The sequence below is a fragment of the Maniola jurtina genome, chromosome 21 (genome assembly GCF_905333055.1).
Source record: "Maniola jurtina chromosome 21, ilManJurt1.1, whole genome shotgun sequence".
In the NCBI taxonomy this organism is placed as follows: Eukaryota; Metazoa; Arthropoda; class Insecta; order Lepidoptera; family Nymphalidae; genus Maniola; species Maniola jurtina.
In genome coordinates, this window is record NC_060049.1 from 8146408 (window position 1) to 8173808 (window position 27401).

Genomic DNA, 27401 nt, shown 5'->3' on the forward strand with positions numbered 1-27401 from the left:
GCCGACAACACGTTCGAGATTCATAGACTATTCATTGACATGTCCGCTCATGAATATTGATGCGACTTTCGCGATCACGTAATTCCCTTGTCGCGTCGAATTCGTTCACTGATTGGGTTTTGAGACCTTGTATTTGAATAACAAACCGTCTACCATCATCACCGTTTCAAGTTTTCAACATTTTAATAATGTGCGTGTGTGTGTGTGTGTGTGTGTGTGTGTGTGTGTGTGTGTGTGAGTGTGTGTATGTGTGTTAGTGTGTGTTATATAATATAACACAAATATTGTCCTCTTCTACAAATTACCATATTCAGCGGATACTTAGATGTTTACTTTCGCACTTAATTTAATTGTAAGAGGGTAACAGAACCTCAGAAGTTTCTTGTGGGATCCGCCTACTCGAGCGAGTTCTCGAGTACGGGTGTTGCCTAATCCGAAACTACTCTCGGAAAGATCAGGGTAATGGAGAACTATGCAGCCTCTCATGAATACTAAACAGATACGCTTCCTTTGGCGCCGTCAAAACTAATTTTGTACGTAACAACACGGAAACAGCTGATATGCTTCCTCGATTGGAGTTATCAAATAGGCTATTGATTTGGCATTGTACCACATTTTTGGCAATCTATTAAATGACGACATTTAGGACTAAATTACTCAATAACAACAATATATGCGCGTATATTATGTCAAATTACGTCACTTGATTGCTTACAAGTTACAACCTATGATGCCATGCCTCACGTATATTTAACTACATCATAGTCAATTTTAAGACCATTTTCACATACCTAAATCATGTCGAAAGAAGAAGTCTTTCGTGAAGAAGAAAGTCGGTCAGCTCGGTCTGTCGTTACATTTCATAAACTATGCTCATCTTTACATTCACATTCTATGATGTCACTAGATTTGTTTAGTGAAATGGTCTAATTGAGTTATCGTTTTAACATCTCCCGGGAATTAGCCATATCCCTAAGGCCAACTCCCAGTTTATGCCATTTCGCTGCGACATACAGATCTCACAATAGAGAGTTTCACAATCTTTGATTGATTGATTTTGTTAGATTATAATCTAACGGTATTTAGGATTTCACGGTGATTTATTATATTATATCAACGAGGAAGCCTACCGCCGTAGACTGAAAGCTACATTGGCACAATCGCATCACCTCTATTGGCTTACACTTTTTATTGAAATCTACTGTCGCAATAAGAATACCATTAATTCAGCATTGTAGCAATGATTGATACAGCTTTTTATTAATCGACCAATTCATTTTAAGGAGTTATCAAATGCATTGACCCTTACGCTGAGATGTATAGATCTTCTTATTTTGAATAATGGCTTTTAGGTCTATAGATCTCTTTGCCTTGGCTCTTTGACGCACTTTGACTTGGCTCAGACATTAGATTGAGTTATAACGAGACAGATTTATGTGAGAGATATATCTCTGTCTCGTTTTAACTCTGTCTTAAGTCTAAGCAAAGTCAGAGTGCGCCCTATAGATCTCACCCTTAGAAACAAATATCGCACGAGTGCGGATTGCGGTGTATTAAATCCAAGTATGCGGAACGTGTTCGTTCCCTTGACCCGTGTCACGGCCTCTTGAGCAGGAGGGGGTGTCGCACGATCCATTTAGTTTGCAAAATCTTCTAAATTTTGTTAGCCCATGTTATAACTGTCTTAAAATTTTATGACGGCAGAAGCGTTTCATCTACTTTTATTAAAGTCACCTTCATATTATAAAGGACTGTATTGAAAGGATTTCTCTTTTATATTTGTACAGTTACTTAACAGTAAGGCTATGAGGTCAGGTGGCAGAATGCCAAACTTCCCACCTGAGTGAAATTAAATTTGATACATCTAGTAGGTACTTAAGTAGGCACTTATTATGATTACCTGATTTACTTCACTTCCTTATCAACTTTTGGCGAGATTTTACTTTATGTTTAACCAATCCATTATTTATTAGAAGCATTCAAAACTTGCGACGTTATCTTCATAACTTCAAATTGGCTGTTCCTGCTTCAGAGACAGCCAGCATGCATTTTAAGATAACAATCCTACTTGTTTATAAGTTAGGTATAAGTTTTGCTAATAGAAAGGTTTGGCCAACGGGTTTCGTTTTGTATATATAAAAGCCCCCAAATAAATTTAGAATAAAAAAAATTACAGCTGTAATCTTACTAAGCTTGTTTATTTTTGTCTGTAAGGATAAAATTAATCAATATTATTATTTTATTAATCAATATTTTTTTTTGGAGCAAACTGAAAACCAGCGCTGAGCATTGCCATCAATGCTCGGCCATGCTGAGTTTGCGGCCTATTGCTAATTGTTAGTTTTTATTTTTAACCCCCGACCCAAAAAGAGGGGTGTTATAAGTTTGACGTGTGTATCTGTGTGTCTGTGTATCTGTGTATCTGTGTATCTGTCTGTGGCATCGTAGCGCCTAAACGAATGAACCGATTTTAATTTAGTTTTTTTTGTTTGAAAGGTGGCTTGATCGAGAGTGTTCTTAGCTATAATCTAAAAAAATTGGTTCAGCCGTTTAAGAGTTATGAGCTCTTTTCTAGTTTTCTTGTAGAAAAGAAGGTTAGATAACCGTTAGGTTCATAATATTATGTCAATAGACAAATGTCAAGCTGTCAAGATGGACGTTGCCTAAATACATAATTATTTATTTGAAAATGATGTTTTGGAAAACTCAAATACTTTGGATCGTCGGGGGTGTTATAAATTTTTAATTTACACTTGTTATAGATTTAGTTTAGTTAACACATGTTTATGTCACTAGTCACTAGCAATAAGAAAGCAATAAAACCTATTTATTATTTATTATTTATTATATAATATCTTCCAATCAATCAAAACGACCAGTGCAGTTCCTTTCGAACTGCAAAACATGTTACTAAAACTCATGTCCTTTTGACGCCTTCTTAAACTGAATAAACTTTTGTGGGACTATTCTGGAAATTGTGTCATGAGAATTTCCTTCAATGCAATTTCAAAAACAGCCGACTGTATCGCGAACAAACATCAAGTACCGTTAAGTGTAACAATCGGTGTGAGTAACCTTGAGTGCAATAACGATATCGTGAGTGGCCAGAGAGATCTTAGGCTAGATTCGCCATTCGGCCTGTTTTACTTCGGACACTGAAAGTTTATTGAAGTACATAATACAGTGTGGTTTTTTTAACTGGGACAATGGGGACATCAAAAACCATTGGTCTGAGTCGATTGGCATTAAAAAAATGTAGTTAATTTCATGGATTTTTATAGACAACTCGCACTTGACCAAAAAAATTACTATGTCAAAATTGTTTGCACAAAAAAAGACCTAAAGTTTTCAAAGACAGTTTTCTTGTATCTCCTATGGTTTAGTTAAAAGGACACTGCATATTCTAACTGCGAAGCCAGCAGCTTTATGACTGACTGCATCTTGACAATGAGTTCAGCAATGTATTCCTATTTGTGTCAACCGAAAAAATTACCATGGCTTTATCATCCCCGAAACTTTTAAAGGATCAATGATCTCTGTGGTTTTCGAAGTTAAGTCATTTTTTTTTTCATTATAGGCAAACGCTTGATCACAATCACACCTGATGGAATGTGATGATGTGGTCTAAGATGGGACGCGTTTACCTAGAAGGTGACTATTCACTCTTGTTACATCTATGTTTTTCATTTTATCTGAATCCAGAATGTCATAGCATGTCATGGCATTATATGTTGGTATATTCGTATAGGTGAACAGGACTACATGACAGAATTATTCGAAAAAGCATGTCCTACGAGCTATTATGTAATTTATAGTGGACTCGTGGTAGAGTTGCGCAACGATCGACTGTATAGTTCTCTATAATACTATAATAGCCGCGATCATCGTATGTGTTATTGCACAAGTAATCAAAGCAATTTTGACGTTTTATCTAAGAAGTTGCAAGGCTGTTATTGGCAATTGGTCCTCTAATATTATTTACTGTTACAACTACACATTATTTATATAGGAGTGTTCGAGTGATTTTGAAATAAGTTGTTAGATTTTCAAGTGACTCAGACGCCATAGTAAAATCCAAAAGCCAATAACTATTACCTACTTCGATAGGAAATGGTCTATAACTAGCCCAAACTAGAAAAAAATAATTATTTCTTAGTGATAAGTTGCACTATGTTTTTTAAATGATTCCTATGTTTCGGGTGAGCAATAAAAGTGTTATTATTTTTTAAGTAAATACTTGAACTGAAAACGAAGGAAAAATTAGCTCCCACGCTTCTCCCACGTTCTTAATAAAAAGTGCAGACTTAACGCAATCTGAAGTAATTAATCTTAAATAAAACCAGTTAAATAAAGTCGTAAAGGGCTAATGTTTTTAATCGTACGTAAAAATTGTACTCTTCATTAGATAAAAAATTGTGACTTGACGTATTTAGTATCTGTCTATCTATCTATCTATCTTTGATATCGATAGCATCTGATCCAGTTAAGAGGGGTCTCTCCGTCACTCGCTTCATACAAACGTAGTTCCAATTTCATTTGAATATTAAGCAACCAAAGTCCATGAAATTTTGCAGACATATTCTAGAAACTAATATCTATGTCTGTGGTTTTTCCACATTTCTGTTAAAATATTCGGTTTCAAATTTACGCGGTCTTAAAAAATTACATACAAATCTTTGAGCCCCTGTAATTTTAAAACTACATATTTTTAGAAAAACCTAAAACACCACAGACACAGATATTAGTTTCTAGAATATGTCTGCAAAATTTCATGGACTTTGGTTGCTTAATATTCAAATGAAATTGGAACTACGATTGTATGAAGCGAGTGACGGAGAGAGCCCTGTTAAGTAAGTTGTAATATCGTTTTTTCCAATTAATTAAAATTTTATTATCATACACTCGGATAAGAACACAACTTCCAGTGTTACTCTACTTTTATACCGATCATCAAGACAAACATTAATAAAACGAAACACCTTGGAAATACATATTCAACATTTTCTTATCTTAGAATGTGTTTTAAGATTGCCAATAAAAAGTTTACGTTACCTGTGCTGAAGGCTCCTACTTGAATATTGAAATTGACAAATTATATTGCTATCTGAGCCATAACGTTGGCCTCTAACGATAGGTTTTTTCGTCTTTTTATGAAGATTATTATTAGAGGTTCATAACTCCACAATCTTTTAGCTCGTTTACCCAAGATTACAGTCTTGCGCGATTTTTTAAACCCCAATCGGACCTTCATGAATTTTTTGCGTATCTTGGACGATTTTTAAACCCCAATAGTGCCTTTCCTTGCCAACTTTCTTAGAATTTTTTCGCCAAGATTAAACAGTTTTCTCCCGGGAAAGCCGTTTGTTTAAACTTATGAATTTAATACGCAAGGAAACTTCGGTATAAGCACTCCCTGAAAATGGTCCTACACACTTTTATTTGAATAACAATGTGCTGCAAAACAGGCACATTCATTTATGTGGCCATTTTGGCAAGGTTTCCATTTCAGCTGCGATGCGGGAACCAGTTTCTGTCATAATAAGTAATATGAAAAGATTAAAAAGTTATTACGATTGTTAGCATTTCTTAGTTAATGAATTGGGTAAGATCATTTTACGTGTTTCTTACGACTTCAAGGATATCGTTTTAATTAAAAACCGGCCAAGTGCGAGTCAGACTCGCGCACTGAGGGTTCCGTACTCGGGTATATTGTCCAACATTTTCCAACATCAAAAACTATTACATAAAAATAAATAAAAATCTGTTTTAGGATGTACAGGTAAAGGCCCTTTCATATGATACCCCACTTGGTATAGTTATCTTATTTTTAAAATTGAAACACATTTTAACTTTTTTTACATGATGTAACCACAAATTCGTGGTTTTCAGATTTATTCCTGTACTTGTGCTATAAGACCTACCTACCTACCAAATTTCATGATTCTAGGTCAACGGGAAGTACTCTATAGGTTTCTTGACAGACAGACAGACAACAAAGTGATCCTAATAAGGGTTCCGTTTTTCCTTTTGAGGTACGGAACCCTAAAAACCTTCTAGGTTCTTTGCTTGGTCTTCCGTGCCGCTGCATCGTATCGATTGGTTGGAAGGTCGTGTCGCAAGGTCGGGCGAAAATGTTTCTACCACAACAACCCCACTTCACTGAAATATTCTAACGTCAGAACTCAGAACCTGTATCATCAATTTTCTAGACACGAAGGCAAAATTAATTAAGGGCTTCAAATGTTTGGAGACACTGGCTGCTACAATACGTACCAATAGGTTAGATCTTCAGTTATTATTATTATCATCTTACTACCGCCTTTATTACGCTTGAATCTAAGAAACCCTATCGATTCGAAATAACAAGATGTTGCCGAAGTTAAATAATAATAATTAATTAAAAAATTAATTAGAAAACGTACGAATTATTTATTACCTACGCTTACCTACCTAATCTTTGAACGATCACAAACCCTAGATTTAGTCTGGAAGAGATTCCTTTTAAGACAATACACCTAATATCTTACTACTGTTTTATCGATGATGTGAAATAAAGTATCCTTTATCTATTTACGAACAGAATATATGTACTTGTTCCTATACAATAATTGACACAAAATTATAAGTAAATACAGACTTAAAATCCATCATAAGTACACTTATTTAAACAGTCCAGCATCACTAAGATTTAAAGCCAAAATAAAATATTCCCATTTCTCAAGACGAAAGCAAGATTAATTACGGGCTCTAACTTGTAATGGTTAGCAGATGGTACGTTTTGAGACATTCAAACTGGGCTTTTCACTTTTCCTTTCTTCAAGTTGGCTTTGTCTTTAGTGTAGCTGTGTATCGTAGTATCGATTGGACACGGGCGTAGTGAACTGGATTGAGGGAATCACGGTTTGATCCTGAATCGACGATATGTCAAATATTAAGCTATGGAATACGTGAAATCATAGAATAAGTACGAATCGAATACAAAGACAAGTGTAAATTAAAAATTTATAACACCTCCGACGAGTGAAGGTTACAGTAACTAGAAAAGAGCTGATAACTTTCAAACGGCTGAACCGATTTTCTTGAATTATAGCTAAGAACACTCTCGATCAAGCCACCTTTCAAACAAAAAAAAACTAAATTAAAATCGGTTCATTAGTTTAGGAGCTACGATGCCACAGACAGATACACACGTCAAACTTATAACACCCCTCTTTTTGGGTCGGGGGTTAAAAATAGGGCTACTAGCGTCAAATGTGCTAATATTCGACGCCTGCTAGTGACGTCAAACCTCGACGTTTTGTTAGAAGTTCCCCAACTGTCGTAAACTGTGACACGGGTCAACTCGTAAGGTCGCCACCGCTGACATACAGTAGTCATCGTCAGCCTTACATTTCCCTGAAGTAAAACTACTTATCAACTGTCACATCGAAGTTCTTGAGATTTGAGCCGTGATATGTAAAGGTTGGTACTGCTTATCTAATATGTTTTTAACCCCCGACCCAAAAAGAGGGGAGTTATAAGTTTGTGTGAATCTGTGTATCTGTCTATGGCATCGTAGCTCCTAAACTAATGAAACGATTTTAATTTAGTTTTTTTCGTTTGAAACGTGGCTTTTGATCGCGAGTGTGCTCAGCTATAATCCAAGAAAATCGGTTCAGCCATTTGAAAGTTATCAGCTCTTTTCTAGTTACTGTAACCTTCACTTGTCGGGGGTGTTATTAATTTTCAATTTACACTTGTATAGCTTTGGAGTTTCATGGATCTATAGATCTCGTTCATGTTTGCTACTTATATCTTATGTCTTAGTAAATGCTAGGTTACTATCGTATACATGCAAGATGTCATTCAAACTGGGCTTTTCACTTTTCCTTGCTTCAAGATTACTTTGTCTTAAGTGTAGCTGTGTATCGCAGTATCGATTGGACACGGGTCGAGTCACAAGGTCGCGACCGCTGACATACTGTAGTCATCGTCAGCCTTACATTTCCCCGAAGGGAACCTACTATTACTTGATGGTTGATGGTACGTTTTGAGACGTTCAAACTGGGCTTTTCACTTTTCCTTTCTTCAAGTTTGGCTTTGTCTTTAGTATAGCTGTGTATGGCAGTATCGATTGGATAGGGCTCTAGTCACAAGGTCGCCACCACTGTCATCGTCAGCCTTACATTTCCCTGAAGTTACTTAAACTTACTATATACTATTATTTTATGGTATGTTTTGAAACATTTAAATTGGGCTTTTCACTCTTCCTTACTTCAAGTTGGCTTTGTTTTTAACCCCCGACCCAAAAAGGGGGGTGTTATAAGTTTGACGTGTGTATCTGTGTATCTGTCTGTGGCGTCGTAGCTCCTAACAGAATGAACCGATTTAATTTACTTTTGTTTGTTTGAAAGGTGGCTTGATCGACAGTGTTATTAGCTATAATCCAAGAAAATCGGTTCAGCCGTTTGAAAGTTATCAGCTCTTTTCTAGTTTTCTTATAGAGGTTTTTGTGTCGGGGGTTTTTTAAATTTTTAGTTATTAGTGTAGCTGTGTATCGCAGTATCGATTGGACACGGGTCGTGTCACAAGGTCGCCACCGCTGTCATACTGTAGTCATCGTCTGCCTTACATTTCCCTGGGGTAAAACTACTCAACTTCAAAGTTCTTGAGATTTGAGTTGTAATTTGTAAAGGTCGGGTACTGCTTATCTGATGTTTTATAGCTTTGAAGTTTTATGGTACTAGAGATGTCGGTCATGTTTGCTATTTGTTTTATGTCTTGGCGCTATTTACTATGTTATAATTATATATGTTTAGGTTTATGCTTCAGAATTTAGACCTTGTCTTTCCTTGATGCCTTAAAGTAGATTTCCGTGGATCGCGGCAGAAGTGAAACGTGGCAGGGGAAAACATCGAAAAAAAAAGACATCATGATGGGAATTATTATGCTGTATTAGTAAAATTAAGAATTTAAGTAAGTAACTGAAGAGGATTTCCTTAATTAATGACTTCCAATGTAGAAGTCTGTAACATTAATTAACGTATAATGTGTTCACTATTGGAACAATAGGAATTGGAACACTATTGAAGCAACAACAATTAACCCCCGACCAAAAAGAGGGGTGTTATAAGTTTGACGTGTGTATCTGTGTATCTGTGTGTCTGTGTATCTGTGTATCTGTGTATCTGTGTATCTGTGTATCGGTGTATCTGTGTATCTGTCTGTGGCATCGTAGCGCCTAAACGAATGAACCGATTTTAATTTAGTTTTTTTTGTTTGAAAGGTGGCTTGATCGAGAGTGTTCTTAGCTATAATCTAAAAAAATTGGTTCAGCCGTTTAAGAGTTATCAGCTCTTTTCTAGTTTTCTTGTAGAAAAGAAGGTTAGATAACCGTTAGGTTCATAATATTATGTCAATAGACAAATGTCAAGCTGTCAAGATGGACGTTGCCTAAATACATAATTATTTATTTGAAAATGATGTTTTGGAAAACTCAAATACTTTGGATCGTCGGGGGTGTTATAAATTTTTAATTTACACTTGTATCATTAACGTGCCCACGCACCTGAACTGAACTGCAGCTGAACTGCGCGTCGCGGCAGCACCCCGCACGATATTCTCGCGCGGAATCGCGCGCCCCGCGCGAATATCGTGCGGGGCGCTGCCGCGACGCGCAGTTCAGTTGCAGTTCAGTTCGAGTGCGTGGGCACCTTTACACTCCAAAATTGCCTCAATAAATTTAATATCAATCAAAGCAGACGCATAAAAGTAAACATCGTTAATTTAATTCTAGCATAATGAAAGAGTATTGATGCAAAATAACAATTAACGAATAAATAATATCCAATCCAACTTGAATCAAATCGGGTTGAATAAACGTTTTGTAATTTTCGTTGTATTTTCACAGTCTGAACAATCGGGAACGATTGTTTGCCTAAAACCTTTTGCCAATTTTCAAGTGGATTGGTTCTCATGTCGATTGAACTGTTAGACATGGTACCTATTCTTCCCATGCTGATCGGTCGTAGGTAAATTTTTAACCCCCGACCCAAAAAGAGGGGTGTTATAAGTTTGACGTGTGTATCTGTGTATCTGTCTGTGGCATCGTAGCTCCTAAACTAATGAACCGATTTTAATTTAGTTTTTTTTGTTTGAAAGGTGGCTTGATCGAGAGTGTTCTTAGCTCTAATCCAAGAAAATCGGTTCAGCCGTTTGAGAGTTATCAGTGACAGTCTAGTGGTTAAGACGTTGGCCTTCTAAAACCTTGGGAAACTTCGTGAGGTATCCTGCATGCCTGAGAGTTGTCCATAGCCTTCTGCATAAATAAATTTTTGTGAGGTGATATTATTCTCGACTTGAAATTATCTGACTTGATAAATAGATAGACGGATGCTTCTAGAAATCTTTTTCAATAACTAATAAATACATTTCTATGTAAATTTGGTTTACATAGAATATTTGGGGCATTTCACGTCAAGCGGACAGCCAAAAAAAAGTGAGGTCGTGGATTTTGTTTATACTCTGGTCAGTTATACTTCTAGTAGACGTGGATATATACACACAATGTTTTTTTCGTATGATGCTTTATTGCTGAGTTATGAGCTTTTAAAAATTTACTAAGAATGAAGTCCGTTCTTTTTGGATGCTTATTATTTGTGACAATTCATTTGTAAAAAAAAGTAAAAAGCATTGTTTATTATAGTTAAAAAGTTGAAATTTTTATTTTTTTTATCGAATTCTAAATTTAAATTTTTTAACGTATAGTAAACCGGAAGTGAACATTTCAAATCGATATTTGAGTAACTTGGCCAGAGTAAAAATATTTTTTTTTTACCGTGAATTAAAGCTTACATGTACTTATTTTTCACCAAAAAAAATTGTAACGTGGAGTCTAATAGTTTAGGACTTAGAGTGGTTTTATTAATTGAGATTGAAACAGTATTAATTAAAATGGAGTGTTTTATTTTGTAACTAGCTGATGCCCGCGACTTCGTCCGCGTGGATTTAGATTTTTAAAAATCCCGTGGGAACTCTGACTTGCCATGATAAAAAGTAGCCTATGTTACTCTGCGTCCTTTCAAGTATCTATATGCTAAAAATCAAGTTGATTGGTTGCTTAGTCAGGGCGAACAAATCTTGTGGGAACTTTTGATTTCCCAGGACAAAAGTGGTCTATCCGTAATAGCCCATCCCCGGGATACAACGTATTTCTCTACCACGTAAAAACATTTAAACGGATGATCCTTTAAAAATCCCGAGGGATCACCAGGATTTAGGAATGCAATTCCTTACAGCATCAGGGTTGAGGAATTGGGTCCTCGAGGTCAAAGCCAAAGTGTTTACCTGTTATAGATACCTTCCATATCAATTTATAACCGACAGTTTCCAAATCCCACCAGCTTTAGTGATGGGGCCCCTGCAGCATCTGGATTGAGGAGTTGAAATCCAAATTTTTTATGGAACAATGTCGCAAAGTTCCTTTATCGATTAAAAAAAATTACGCAAATCGGTTCAGAAATCTCGGAGATATCAATGTACATAGGTAGAAAAACACAACTCCTCCATTGTTGAAAGTCGGTTAAAAAGTAGCCTATGTTACTCCCTGGCCAATCCTCTTCTTGTCTGTGAAAATCCTGTCAGAATGGGTTCAGCCGTTCCGAAGATTAGCCCGTTCAGACAGACAAAAATTTTTAAAACGTGTGATTCAGTTATGGTATCGTTTAAATAACCATATGAGCTTAATATGTGGTAGTTATTTCGAAATTACAGACAGACACTCCAATTTTATTTATTAGTATAGATTACATTTTATTTAAAAAATCTTTTATTTTTGTATATTTCATGTTAGAATGAATGAATAAATTATTCATAGCGTAGTATTTTAGCATGTTAGTGCATAAACCCGACTGCTTAGAAAGTGCTCATAGTTATATCTATGTATTCTATATGCTCTAAGTCCTAAACTATTAGACTCCACGTTACAATTTTTTTTGGTGAAAAATAAGTACATGTAAGCTTTAATTCACGGTAAAAAAAAAATATTTTTATTCTGGCCAAGTTACTCAAATATCGATTTGAAATGTTCACTTCCGGTTTACTATACGTTAAAAAATTTAAATTTAGAATTCGATAAAAAAAATAAAAATTTCAACTTTTTAACTATAATAAACAATGCTTTTTAATTTTTTTTACAAATGAATTGTTACAAATAATAAGCATCCAAAAATAACGGACTTCATTCTTAGTAAATTTTTAAAAGCTCATAACTCAGCAATAATGCATCATAGGAAAAAAACATTGTGTGTATATATCCACGTCTACTAGAAGTATAACTGACCAGAGTATAAACAAAATCCACGACCTCACTTTTTTTTGGCTGTCCGCTTGACGTGAAATGCCCCATATTTACTTTTATTTTACTTTTATTTGTGTGTTTAGATTTTAGAATAGGTACGTGCCCCAAAACTCCTTCAACTTTAAACTTATATTCATAAGCATAAAGCAACGTGGCCTAACCTTTGAATTTAGGATTTCGATTCGAATTCGTGACAGTATCTTGTACTCTATCTTTAGGAACACAATACCTACTCTATTTTGCAACGTTTGCTGAAAAAACGTTTCGAGACCTTGTATTTTAGTCTTTGTTCGCCCGTCCGCGCCACGTTTGTGAAAAGTTTCATACTGCAGCTATAGCTAATGACTAGCTTTTTCCCGGGACTTCTTCCGCTTGGATATAGGGTTTTTAATGATCCCTTTGAAATGTCACAAAATCCTTTCTTAATGGGCGCTATAGAGAGAACTTTCTCTTTCTCTCTTAACCCAACTTTCAACTTTTCACAGAATGTGTATTTCTATTGCCGCCATAACAGCAAATAATAAAAAAATCAAAATGGCGTCCTCGGCAACCGGTGACCCCGCCGTACAAACGAAGGAAGCACAACTATCGACCAAATCTCTGTAATTACACGTCACGCACACAAACTCAACATAAATTCTACGAAACTGGCCACTTAACACCTTCCGATACGCATTTGACACAACGTAGTGATTATATTTTTTTGTTTGACACTTCAATGAAATAATTTAATTTTAAATCGTATCGTAATCGTGCTGTGCAAATTACACAACTTCAAATTGAAGTCTAGGGTTGTCAGAAAATAAATGGGGTAATTTTGCCTAAAAATGAGCAATTTTTTTCATTATATTTAGACAAATTTATATTTTATTTTTGATGACAATCATAATATAATTAAGCGAAAAGGGCTGTTTTGTTAATTAAAAGATTTTAAATTGATATTGAAATTTAACTAAAACAAAACTTATCACTAAATTGTAGTACATTTAATATACCAGTCTCCGTCATAATAGCTGCATGCCAAAATCATGAAGTACCTAGGTACCTACGTAATGGGACAGATACAAACGTATGTTTTTATCTGTCCAACGTACTTACCATGTTGTCTTCTATGTTTTTTGTAAATGTATATGTTTGTGTGTGCAATAAAGAAATAAATAAATAGGTAATCAAAATCTTACTACATTAATAATATTATTTAGTTATAGGTAGTCCATGATAGGTAGTAGGCACCCACCAAAACAACCTTAGCGACGAACGGAGGACTCGTCACGCGTGATGTGGTCAAAGATGGGACGCTATACGGATAGCTAGAATATTTATCTTTATTTAGATATTTTTTAAGGTCATAAATGTCAGAAAACACAAGACAAATAAAATATGAACCCATTTTGAATAAATAACTTTGAATTTGGCTTAGAGAAAAAAAAAAACCGCTACCCAAGAGCCGCTTTGTGTAATTTGGTAAGAGATCTACGATATAAGGATGTAAACTTGCCCGGTGTATAACACCAAAAGTAGTGAATAGTCTACTAACCCTGCGAGCTACGCTAAACAAAATCGCCAACTGGTACATACTTGGATTATTATTAAATATTTTTAGTGAATATATTGTGTTTTTATATTTGACTTTTTAATTTTTAACTGTCAGGATACGATTGTATAGTATATATGGTGATCGGCACCCTGTTAAGCAGAGATTTTCAATAGGGCCAGAGGCCCTATACTGTAAAATTCAAAGTTATGTAAAAACAGAGTAGGTAAATTTTAATACGTTGCAATCTAATATTATTATTTTTATCATCGAACATCCATTGATTTGTAACTATCATAATAAAGACTAATCTAATGAGATATCATTTATTAATAATAATCATCGTGAAAGGGAAAAATAGGGAAAAATAGGCAAATTTTCATATGTGAATGGTATCATTCCATAACGCACACATACTCATCAACTGACAGTTAGCCCTGCTTCATTTGACTTTTCGGAGCATACCATCCTGAGTATTTATTCATCCAAGGTCCTCGGATGAATAAATACTCAGGATGGTATGCTCCGAAAAGTCAATTGAAGCAGGGCTAACTGTCAGTTGATGAGTATGTGTGCGTTATGGAATGATACCATTCACATATGAAAATTTGCCTATTTTCCTATTTTTCCCTATTTTTCCCTTTCACGATGATTATTATATAGATCTCATTAGATTAGTCTTTATTATGATAGTTACAAATCAATGGATGTTCGATGATAAAAATAATAATAATAGATTGCAACGTATTAAAATTTACCTACTCTGTTTTTACATAACTTTGAATTTTACAGTATTACCAACCAAATGTTGTATTGTTGTATACCAAATTACACAAAGCGGCTCTTGGGTAGCGGTTTTTTTTTTCTCTAAGCCAAATTCAAAATTATTTATTCAAAATGGGTTCATATTTTATTTGTCTTGTGTTTTCTGACATTTATGACCTTAAAAAATATCTAAATAAAGATAAATATTCTAGCTATCCGTATAGCGTCCCATCTTTGACCACATCACGCGTGACGAGTCCTCCGTTCGTCGCTAAGGTTGTTTTGGTGGGTGCCTACTACCTATCATGGACTAACTATAACTAAATAATATTATTAATGTAGTAAGATTTTGATTACCTATTTATTTATTTCTTTATTGCACACACAAACATATTCATTTACAAAAAACATAGAAGACAACATGGTAAGTACGTTGGACAGATAAAAACATACGTTTTTATCTGTCCAACGTACTTATCATATTATATCATAAAAATATCTCATACTTCATGATAAATTTGGCATGCAGCTATTATGACGGAGACTGGTATATTAAATGTACTACAATTTAGTAATAAGTTTTGTTTTAGTTAAATTCCAATATCAATTTAAAATCTTTTTCTTCTTCTTTAAAAAAAAACAAAACAGCCCTTTTCGCTTAATTATATTATGATTGTCATCAAAAATAAAATATAAATTTGTCTAAATATAATGAAAAAAAAAAATTGCTCATTTTTAGGCAAAATTACCCCATTTATTTTCTGACAACCCTAGACTTCAATTTGAAGTTGTGTAATTTACACAGCATGATTACGATACGATTTAAAATTAAATTATTTCATTGAAGTGTCAAACAAAAAAATATAATCACTACGTTGTGTCAAATGCGTATCGGAAGGTGTTAAGTGGTCAGTTTCGTAGAATTTATGTTGAGTTTGTGTGCGTGACGTGTAATTACAGAGATTTGGTCTATAGTTGTGCTTCCTTCGTTTGTACGTCGGGGTCACCGGTTGAATGGCGTCATGAAAGTTAAAAAAAATAAAGTATTATTTCTTGTACAATGGTAGGGAACCCTACGTGTGCGAGTCAGGCTCGCGTTTGACCGATTTTTTACAGCTATTCGTTATGGTGGAACACGGAGGACATAATATGTAATGGCTGCTCTTTGGATAGAAACAGGCAGATGATGACAAAATTTTCTTGATTCCATGTACATATTCTGACACTAATGACTATTAACATAAGAAATCACTTTATGAATATCAAACTTCCTGCTACTTATAATTCATTTAATTAAATAAGCAAATAATGTTAAACGATGCATTTGAAACATCAAATCAAACATGTAATACTTGAAGAAATATAAATATTTATGTTTACATTTTGTAAGTATAATAAATGAGACAGATCGTTTAGTAGCAAAACGATATAATTTAGCTTGAACGTCCAATTACGATCTGCTATAACTTCAGTAAAGGCTTGGATATAGACCAAGCGTAACGGCAATACACGACATGACGCGCAGGTACGTGTATAGGATTTGTTATAAAAGGAACTATTTATGAAATAGAGCGTGGCGTAACAGCGACAGTGTACAAATGAATTTATGAAACTCTTAGTGGGGGAGAAGGTCTACGTACTACGTAGTCAAAATTTCAAGTTTTTATGACTAGTGCTGTAATCTGTACTAATATTATAAATGTGAACGTTTGTCAATCAGTCTTCCTTGATTAAAATCGGTTCAACGGAGGGACCGTAAAAACCTAGATACTAACGCACTTTCGCATTTATAATGTGTACTATATTATATAGTATGATAGAGTAGAAGAATGCTTAGGAGCCGAGTTAGCCCGTTCCCGTCGCTCGTCGCTACCGCTACGCGTCGTCTCTGCCCAGGCCCTAATAGAATGCCTGCTGTGATAACATCTCGTATTACGCGAAATGATTTGTAGCGACATAAATCATAACGTTATCCACATTAGTTATTTTAGACATCTAACATTTCGTTTGTCAACTAACTTTGATAATATCTTGTCCAAGCCTACGGTAGAGTAAACTAGAGTTAGGGTTTGGTTCTGAATCGATGATAAGTCAAAAATTAGGTTATGGTGACGTAAATTCATAGACCATAAGGCTACTAACATTTGACGCCGGCCAGTGCCGTCGTAATCTCGACGTTTTGTTAGAAGTTTCCTGTCTATCGTTAACTGTACTTACGGGATTTGAAGATTTTTAAAAACTGGACTCTATAATAATAAACTTTCTTATTAATTTATTTGTCCCAAAATTTTGTAGCAGTAAAAAGAAAAAGATAAGAACTGGACAGGAAAGCACTCAACTCTATTTAAGAGACCTCTATCAGTGACCCTTGGCAATGGAAGAGGTACAACGAAGATGGAAGATGAAGTAGATTATGTAAATGCTTAAATAAATCGGTATTTAAAAGTACCACAAATCAAAAGATCAGCGTAAAAACCTATGGAATGGACGAGAACATTTTACTAGCATATTAAGATCATAATTCAATAATGTTTGCATTTGCATACAGGATCAATATTTAATTAAGTAGGATAACGTCGTCTTTGCTTTAACCGCTAGACGTCCGCTGCTGGACATACTCATAGTTCTCTTACACTGATCTCTACTAATACATTATACGAGTACGCTGGACCTGCGATTGCCGACCTAATTTTGAAGCAACTTAATTTTCGTCATTTTTACGCTGTTATCAGCAGTACCTAAGCGTCATTTGAGCATATTTGGAACTAAATGTTAGTGATTAGACATCAATCAACATAGTTTCAACAAAAAGACATCTGGCAAAAAGTGACAATTACGGTACGCTCGGAGGTGCGCTTCCATTTGTCTTTAAAAAACTATCCATTGCCACTTCAGATTCGTGACTTTTTGTCGGTTCCTCTGGATTTCCTCATTGTTACCTATACCTTCCACCTTTACAGGATCATATACCTAATGACACAATTTAAGCAAAGTGACCTTGATCAGTATACATTGTATAATTGTATAATTGCTAGTAACTGGTATTTTTGCAAAAAGTACTATTCTGCTTTACCTGCATTGTTTAGATATAATAAAAAAAAATATATAAATGTTGCTAAAAAACTTTTAACCCTTCTTTATTGTTATTGCTATCAGTAGTGTTGGTAATAAAAATAAAAGTATTGATTACTTTTTTTATTTAAATTGACTGTTTTCTTATGTATCAGTTATATTATATCAAGCGACATTTACATTTTCATCTATTTGGAATTCAGCCATAACTACTGTCTTTCTATCTGCATTGCAATCCTCTTTCTAAAAGTTGGGCGTTGGGTATATAAAATCTCATTTATAATCTATGTGCTGTATTCTCATCTTCAATAGATGATACATTATATTATAGCCTCGATAGCTCAACGGTTGAGGAGCGGACTGAATTCCGAAAGGTCGGCGGTTCAAACCCCACCCGTTGCACTATTGTCGTACCCACTCCTGGCACAAGCTTTACGCTTAATTGGAGGGGAAAGAGGAGTATAAGTCATGATTAATAAGCATGGCTAATATTCTTTTTAAAATAAAAATAAAATATAATGAAACTGTATTATGAAATCAACCCTGTCACGTATATCTTCTATTATATACCCATAAGACTTCTCTATAAGTTTTTCATTGTACCACAGCAGAAACATTTTCAGAATATGTATAGGTATAGGTACACGAGCGACCTCTTTCGAAAATAGGTCACAGTGTCACTCTATTCACGTTTACTTTGTTTGCGGATTTATCCGCAGACTTGTCGAGTGGTTTTGCTCTACCTTTTGGGTGATCTGTATAAAAGTTTAATACAAAATTATTACCTGCAACGCTATTGTGTTTGGTAACATTTTTATTAAAATGTAGTACTCAGATCTCTGTGGCTTTATCATTTAATCAAAAGAAACGAACTATACTTACTTACGTAGGGTACTTATATTTGAGTGCGCATCGTCGTTCAAATATTTTGCTGTAATTTTGTCTTTCATGCTTATTTTTCTAGTCTATGAAGTAAGTTCTAAGGCTTAATTATTATATCATTACTTAGAGTAAAACTGTTTTTTACAAAATAACGGATATTTTGTTAAAAAAAACCAATAGTTTTTTAACACAGACCATTTTATTCTAAAACAATTTTTACTCTTATTTTTCTATCACATCACTCCTCACACTAATATTATAAAGGTGAAAGTTTGTATGTATGTGTGTTTATTACTCTTTCACGCAAAAAGTACTGGACGGACTGGAGGAATGGAGATAGATTATGTACCCTGGATAAATACATAGGCTACTTTTTATCCCGGAAAATCAAAGAGTTCCCACGGGATTTTAAAAACTATATCCATGCGAATGAATTCGCGGGCATCAGCTAGTGATACATAAAGTAAGTAGTACCCAGTTTGTTTACGAATCGATAAACGTATCGCAACATCATGAAAGTCTGAAAGCGTTCTTCATAACTTTCGCTCTTACCCGCTACCACACTGCCGCTACTGAGCGAGCCGGATTCAACATGACCCCAGCTGTTTACTCAATCTCGCTGTGGGAATTAATTAGAGCGTATCTAAAGTGTTCATATATACTTTCTTTATTTATTAAAAAATCTTAATCAATATGCATATCAATAGTCCATACTAATATTATGAATGCGAAATGTGTACATAATGTGTTTTTCGTACTTACTGTTTTATTCATTGTATTGTATTCGTTATATTCATTTTCTTATCAATGTGAAGATAAAATTGTATCATTTTGAAATAAATATAAATATTTTATATCCATTCCATATCGATACTTAATATTATAAATGCGAAAGTGTGTCTGTCTATCTGTCTGTCTGTCTGCTATCTTTTCACGGCCCAACAGTTTAACTGATTCCGACAAAATTTGGTACAGGGTTAGCTTATATCTCGGGGACGGACATAGGCTACTTTTTATCCCGGAAAATCAAAGAGTTCCCACGGGACTCCTAAAAATCCATCCGCTTAACCGATTTGTATGAAAGGTACCGAGGTAGCTTGCGTCTCTGTAATTGACATAGGCATTTTGTCCCGGAAAATCAAGCAGTTCCTACGGGATCTTTAAAAACCTAAATCCACGCGGACGAAGTTGCGGACATCCTCTAGTATTCAATACTACATAGTTCTGTAAGCAAAACGTAACCAATATTTCTAAACTTTAGAATGAGTTAGCAATTTGCTTTGAAAGATGAAATCGGATGAAAATGGGAATAATGCTCACGTGGCGCGTACAAACAAATGGAAAAATTCCGGTATACCATCACAACAATATCTTCTTCAGTAGTTGTTAGCGAACGGAAATAACGCTGCGATCGAATGCTCGGAGCCGTTTTGATGTAACAACACGGATTCGGGCAATTCAATAGTTTTGATTGCTTTTTGTCTAAGCGCATGATCACACCAGGGAAAATGTCGCGAGACAAAATGCGATACACAACTTTTCCATCGTAGGCATGTTCACAGTAACTTACTATCATTACGTCATTGATGTGAGCTTTAAAAAATATAGTAGGTACTACTGGGTGATGCCCGCGACTTCGTTCGCTTGGATATAGGTTTTTAAAAAACCCGTGAGTATTCTTTGCTTTTTCGGGATAAAAATATAATCTACCTGCATTCTAAATTTCAGCCAAATCCGTCTAGTAGTTTTTGCGTGAAAAAGTAACAAACATACACGCAGACACACATACATATTACACACAAACTTTCGCCTTTATTATATTAGTAAGTGTGATTTTCTGAAAAACATTCCAATTCACATTCAAGTAAAAATTGAGATATTATGAAAACACTGATATGTCGCATCGCAAAATAAATATCTCGATTATATCCTGGATATTTCTTTTGCGAGTAATTTTACCGTAATCACCCAGCTGTAATCAGTTTTTAATGTAGGTATCAGGCGGTGGGATGCACGAGCTTGTAGCTATCAATCTGCGATTGTAAAGACCAACGTTGGATAATTTTTATGAATGAACTAGCTGAAGCCTCCGATTTTATTCCCGTGGATACAGGTTTTTAAAAATCTCGTGGGAACTCATTGATTTTTCGGGATAAAAAGTACCCTATGTGTTAGTCCAGGATATAATCTGTCTCCATTCTAAATTACAGCCAAATCCGTCCTGTAGTTTTTGCGTGAAAGGATAACAAACATCCATAATGTATTACATTCTTTCGCGTTTATAATATTAGTAGGATGATTTATTTATTCAACAAAACAGATAACCACCACAAACCACAAAATAGAAAATTAGCTTATTACGATTTCACTTAGTTATCCGTTTAAAAATACTTTTCTCTGTTATACCAAAGGTGCCTGCAAAAACTAACCTAGTGTGATCAAACGCAAACATTTCACTGGATATTTTCCTTTGTTTCACCAATTCATCTTTATTACTTTTGTCATAACTAATAAATACATACCTTCTATAAATTTTATTGTATACAGACAACAAAAACAGATAAGTATTTTCTTTGTCGCCGTAGTACAACTTTCGTAAATATTGGATACGAATCCGAGATAATCTTCAATTTTCTTTGATGCCGGACTCAAACGAAACATCGCCGAACGAGTTCACGGAAATGATAAACTAAAAGGAGAATATCTACAGTTATTCATAGTACGAAGCCAAAACAATTTCAGCTTTGTTTGATAGTTAAAGTATCACATAAAAAACAGTTAAGCGCGAGTCGCACTCGCACACGAAGGGTTCCGTGCCATCATACAAGACAAAACTTTAATTTTCATTGCATCCATTTGACATTTTTACTATTTGTTGCCGCTATAGGCAACAGAAATACACATTCTGTGAGATTTCAACTTTCTCTACTGTAATAATGGTTCATGAGATACAGCCTGCTGACAGAACGGACCGACGAACAGCGGAGTAATAATATGTCCCTTACCTTTTTTAAAAATTATTACCGTAACGTAACGATTCTATTAGGTCATCTTTAAAAAAGCTGAAAAAGAAGCTTGGAAATGTTTCAATTGATCCAATCAAACCGGATAGAAATCAAAGAGATCGGATAGTTTTCTAAGATAATAATCTTCAACTTTTTGTTGGTACTTTTAACCGGGGCATCGTGTACAACATTACAGAAACATTAAACTATAAGGGGCGTTGTTTAGTTAACGGTTATTACGAGTCTAAAAGCGTTCCGATGTTAGAAGTGTTGTTGTTATTAATAGAATTGAGTTTTCATAATGGATCGTGTTAAGATATCAAAGCCAGTGGGTCAACGAGTTTATATACATGGTTTATTGCTAAGTAGTTTGATGTTCTACATAGCCTTCAATGGATGTGATATTATCAGTAGATGCTTAATATTTTGAACATAAAGACAACTAGATGATGGTCGCGATTTTGTCCGCGTGGATCTAGGATTTCTAAAAATCCTGTGGAAACTCTGATTTTCCGGGATAAAAAGTAGCCTATGTCCGTCCCTGGGATGTAAGCTAACTTTGTACCTTTTATCAAGATGGGTCAAACTGTTGGGCCGTGAAAAGCTGGCAGACACACTTTCGAATTTATAATATTATATTTAGTATGAATATAAACATTAGATGTCCACGATTCTATCCTCGTGGATTTAGGTATTTAAAATTTTATTGGAAACTTTGGATTTTCCAGGATAAAAAGCCTAACCTATGAGCGTTTCAAGGATGCAAGCCATTTCTATACCAAATCAAAATCCAAATACAGGATATTTCGTCTACGTGGATTTACTTAGGTTTCATATGAGAACTCTTTGAATTTCCGAGATAAAAAGTACTGCAACTGCAACTGCCCTTGGTTGCAACAAGCTATTCCGTCAAAATCGGTTAAACGGATTGGTCGTGAAAAGATAGCACTGTCAGACAGACACACTAGCATGTATTATTAGTAAGGATATGTACCTACATAATATGGTTTTGCTGTTATTAACTTAGTTTGCAGTTGCTAGTAAAGATTTCACTTGAGGTAACAAGTTTAAATTAAAATTTTATAACACCCCCGTCAAGTGAAAGTTACAGTAACTAGAAAAGAGCTGATAACTTTCAAACGGCTGAACCGATTTTCTTGGATTACAGCCAAGAACACACTCGATCAAGCCACCTTACAAACAAAAAATTAAAATCGGTTCATAAGTTTAGGAGCTGCGATGCCACAGACAGATACACAGATACACACGTCAAACTTATAAACCCATCTTTTTGGGTCGGGGGTTAAAAATAATATACCTAGCGTCAGAGAGAGTATCTTATGTTGTGGTAGCGGTGAGCACTTCTCCAAGTAATAAATTACTCTTATCTCAGGATTATCCTAACAGATGTTCTCTCCAACATAGGACAGAACCCAAATCATTGTCCTGTTTAGGGATATGGGATCAACACATACAAGCTTCGTGAAGGAGTGAATCTAATTGTGAGGTGTAACACATAACATAGGTATACCTAGGTACTTACATGAATACATTGCGACGCAGTTTGGCGAGATATATTGTATAAGGTTTTTTTGTATGTCTTTAAATTAATAAATTTAAAAAAAAAAACATAACCTAGTTATGTGGTTACCTTGGTAAGTTCAAGGGAGTTTTATCTGGCGACCGTGTTAATGATATTTATTATTTACAGAAAAATATTGTCTCTATTTCTTATTTTCAAAAACCTTGGATTTCCTTTATGTAACCAAGTTTAGCTAAGGCTGAATATTTATTTACTTTTTTTTATACCTTTTTGGAGGGTTGAAGTCTTCCTTGGCGCAGTGGTAAGCGCTGTGGTCTTATTAGTGGGAAGTCCCGGGTTCGATTCCTGGCAGGGGTTTGGTTTTAAAATTTCTGGTTTGGTCTGGTGGGAGGCTTCGGCCGTGGCTAGTTACCATCCTACCGGCAAAGCCGTGCCGCCAAGCGATTTAGCGTTCCGGTACGATGCCTGTAGAAACCAAAGGGGTGCGGGTTTAATAAAAACTGTCAGACCCCTTTCCAGGTTAGCCCGCTTTCATCTTAGACCGCATCATCACTTACCACCAGGTGAGATTTCAGTCAAGGGCTAACTTGTATCTGAATTTTAAAAAAGGTAGCTTTATTCGTCTATGTTATCATTCTGTCGAAGTTGGACCGTTTTGATATTTAACTTATTTAATTGTATCTTTCTGTTCCAGGTACGGAAATATTATGTTGGATATCGCTTCAGTGCTACAACGGTATGGCATCTGTTTATGTTTGAATACTTCTTCTCAATCGTTTACTCTTGGTAGAGTGGTCGTAGCTATGAATCTTCCTTCACTGCTGCTCATACGATCTTTCCCCAACGACTTCTGTTGTCGGTGTTACGTGTACACACGGAGACACGCGTGTTCGTTGCAGAACGGATTAATTCCGTCTACCTAGATAGATAGATAAAAACTTTATTGCACACAAAACATGAAATAATCAAGATATACCTAACTAGATAAGGAACGACCTAGTATGAATGTTTAAATATTAATGCAGCTTAAAAAGGCCTTATGAAGCCATTTAACGCCGAACAAGCGTTATAATTATAGGGAAACGTTTAGCTGCTTGCTATGAGTTGAAATTGAGCGGACGGTGTAATATGCAAATGAGGATAATGATCTTTTATCAATTATCACTTACGATTTCAAGTCATGCATGTTTCATTGAATAATTATTTATTCATTATTTATGACCATATTTATGCATCACGCTTTTGTTCAACTTTTTGCTTTCACGCGCCTTTATTAAAAATATTGAATGTAAAGGAAGAGACAAAGCTAGGTATAGCCCTGGCCGTAGCCTCGTACCATAGACGCCTTAATTTAGATAAGATAAATAACTTATTTGCATCTTAAATTGATAGGAATAACCTGTACCTATCTACGAGTACGTAGCTCCAAAATATCGGATAGTATGTTTCAGGTTGAAATCTATAAAGCGAACTTTAACGTTGCTCAGACTTAAGTTTCAGTTAAGACATATTTACGCCAGATATACAGCGCTGTTTTATAAAAAACAAAAGCTAGCTGAATTCACGTGAGTAGTTCAAGTAAGCCGTATAGTTTCGAACCCATACGGGGTCCTTTTTCAAAAGGCCTCTGGACTGAAAGGAGACTGGATATCACTTTTGTTATAATTATTAACCCCCGACCGAAAAGGAGGGGTGTTATAAGTTTGACGTGTGTATCTGTCTGTGGCATCGTAGCTCCTAAACTAATGAACCTATTTTAATTTAGTTTGTTTTTGTTTGAAAGGTGGCTTGATCGAGAGTGTTCTTAGCTATAATCCAAGAAAATCGGTTCAGCCGTTTGAAAGTTATCACCCCTTTTCTAGTTACTGTAACCTTTACTTATCGGGGGTGTTATAAATTTTTAATTTACACTTGTAGTGTCTTAAGTCTGACCAAAGTCAAAGTGCACTCTATAGATGTCAACCTAAGTATAGGGTTTGGGGTCCCAATATGCTTGCATCCTGTTTGCCTCGTACAGTTTTTAATTACTGCGGGGATTGCGGTCGCTCGCGGTGTTCTGTTTGCCGCAGTTAAACAACTTCCCCCTTATTATATCTACCTCTGACCTCTGTACTAATAACGAACAGATTATTTACCTGTAGGTACGTTTATGGGTATAGGTATAGCATTGATTGTTGAGAAGTAATTAAAACTCTTTATCTTTTTTCTACGTTGCCGAGGGGAAAATGTTCTAACTCGACTTTAAACCTTTGGAAAGAGATTGAGTTGGGTGATGAGTTGAATTCTTAGGGATTTCGCGCTATAATAATCCAAATATTCATTTTATCACGTACTTGGACCCTCAGCCCAGTTGCGCGTTTCAAAGAACATTCTAATGGTGCCAGTAGTTTTGGACTTGGAGTGTAAGTGTGTGTGATCCCTTATATATTAAAACTTCTTAAGATTCTGAGTATTTCTTGCAAAGTTTGATTTTTACATAAACTATGTTTATGGCGTTGAGCAACGTACCAGACGTTACCATTAATTGATGAATGTTAATGTCTATCGTGTTATATGACGATGTTTAAGTATATTATATTGTCTTATTGTCTCAATTCGCACAATTTAAGTAGGTATATATCAACACTTGGACGCAATGATGCGTGCATCATGCAATCAGTAAAGGAGTGGGCAGATACAACGCGGGATCGGACTTTGTGTAACGCGGCTTCTACAAGGGGCATTTCACGTCAAGCGGACAGCCAAAAAAAAGTGAGGTCGTGGATTTTGTTTATACTCTGGTCAGTTATACTTCTAGTAGACGTGGATATATACACACAATGTTTTTTTCGTATGATGCTTTATTGCTGAGTTATGAGCTTTTAAAAATTTACTAAGAATGAAGTCCGTTCTTTTTGGATGCTTATTATTTGTGACAATTCATTTGTAAAAAAAAGTAAAAAGCATTGTTTATTATAGTTAAAAAGTTGAAATTTTTATTTTTTTTATCGAATTCTAAATTTAAATTTTTTAACGTATAGTAAACCGGAAGTGAACATTTCAAATCGATATTTGAGTAACTTGGCCAGAGTAAAAATATTTTTTTTTTACCGTGAATTAAAGCTTACATGTACTTATTTTTCACCAAAAAAAATTGTAACGTGGAGTCTAATAGTTTAGGACTTAGAGTGGTTTTATTAATTGAGATTGAAACAGTATTAATTAAAATGGAGTGTTTTATTTTGTAACTAGCTGATGCCCGCGACTTCGTCCGCGTGGATTTAGATTTTTAAAAATCCCGTGGGAACTCTGACTTGCCATGATAAAAAGTAGCCTATGTTACTCTGCGTCCTTTCAAGTATCTATATGCTAAAAATCAAGTTGATTGGTTGCTTAGTCAGGGCGAACAAATCTTGTGGGAACTTTTGATTTCCCAGGACAAAAGTGGTCTATCCGTAATAGCCCATCCCCGGGATACAACGTATTTCTCTACCACGTAAAAACATTTAAACGGATGATCCTTTAAAAATCCCGAGGGATCACCAGGATTTAGGAATGCAATTCCTTACAGCATCAGGGTTGAGGAATTGGGTCCTCGAGGTCAAAGCCAAAGTGTTTACCTGTTATAGATACCTTCCATATCAATTTATAACCGACAGTTTCCAAATCCCACCAGCTTTAGTGATGGGGCCCCTGCAGCATCTGGATTGAGGAGTTGAAATCCAAATTTTTTATGGAACAATGTCGCAAAGTTCCTTTATCGATTAAAAAAAATTACGCAAATCGGTTCAGAAATCTCGGAGATATCAATGTACATAGGTAGAAAAACACAACTCCTCCATTGTTGAAAGTCGGTTAAAAAGTAGCCTATGTTACTCCCTGGCCAATCCTCTTCTTGTCTGTGAAAATCCTGTCAGAATGGGTTCAGCCGTTCCGAAGATTAGCCCGTTCAGACAGACAAAAATTTTTAAAACGTGTGATTCAGTTATGGTATCGTTTAAATAACCATATGAGCTTAATATGTGGTAGTTATTTCGAAATTACAGACAGACACTCCAATTTTATTTATTAGTATAGATTACATTTTATTTAAAAAATCTTTTATTTTTGTATATTTCATGTTAGAATGAATGAATAAATTATTCATAGCGTAGTATTTTAGCATGTTAGTGCATAAACCCGACTGCTTAGAAAGTGCTCATAGTTATATCTATGTATTCTATATGCTCTAAGTCCTAAACTATTAGACTCCACGTTACAATTTTTTTTGGTGAAAAATAAGTA

The 27401-nt window shown here is 35.2% G+C and overlaps 1 protein-coding gene across 1 annotated transcript in view; it reads left to right on the forward strand.

The window, feature by feature from the left end:
- The window catches only part of LOC123876427 (ubiquitin-like protein 3), a 191144-nt gene that overhangs the window by 39839 nt on the left and 123904 nt on the right, over positions 1–27401 (forward strand). The window lies entirely within an intron of this gene.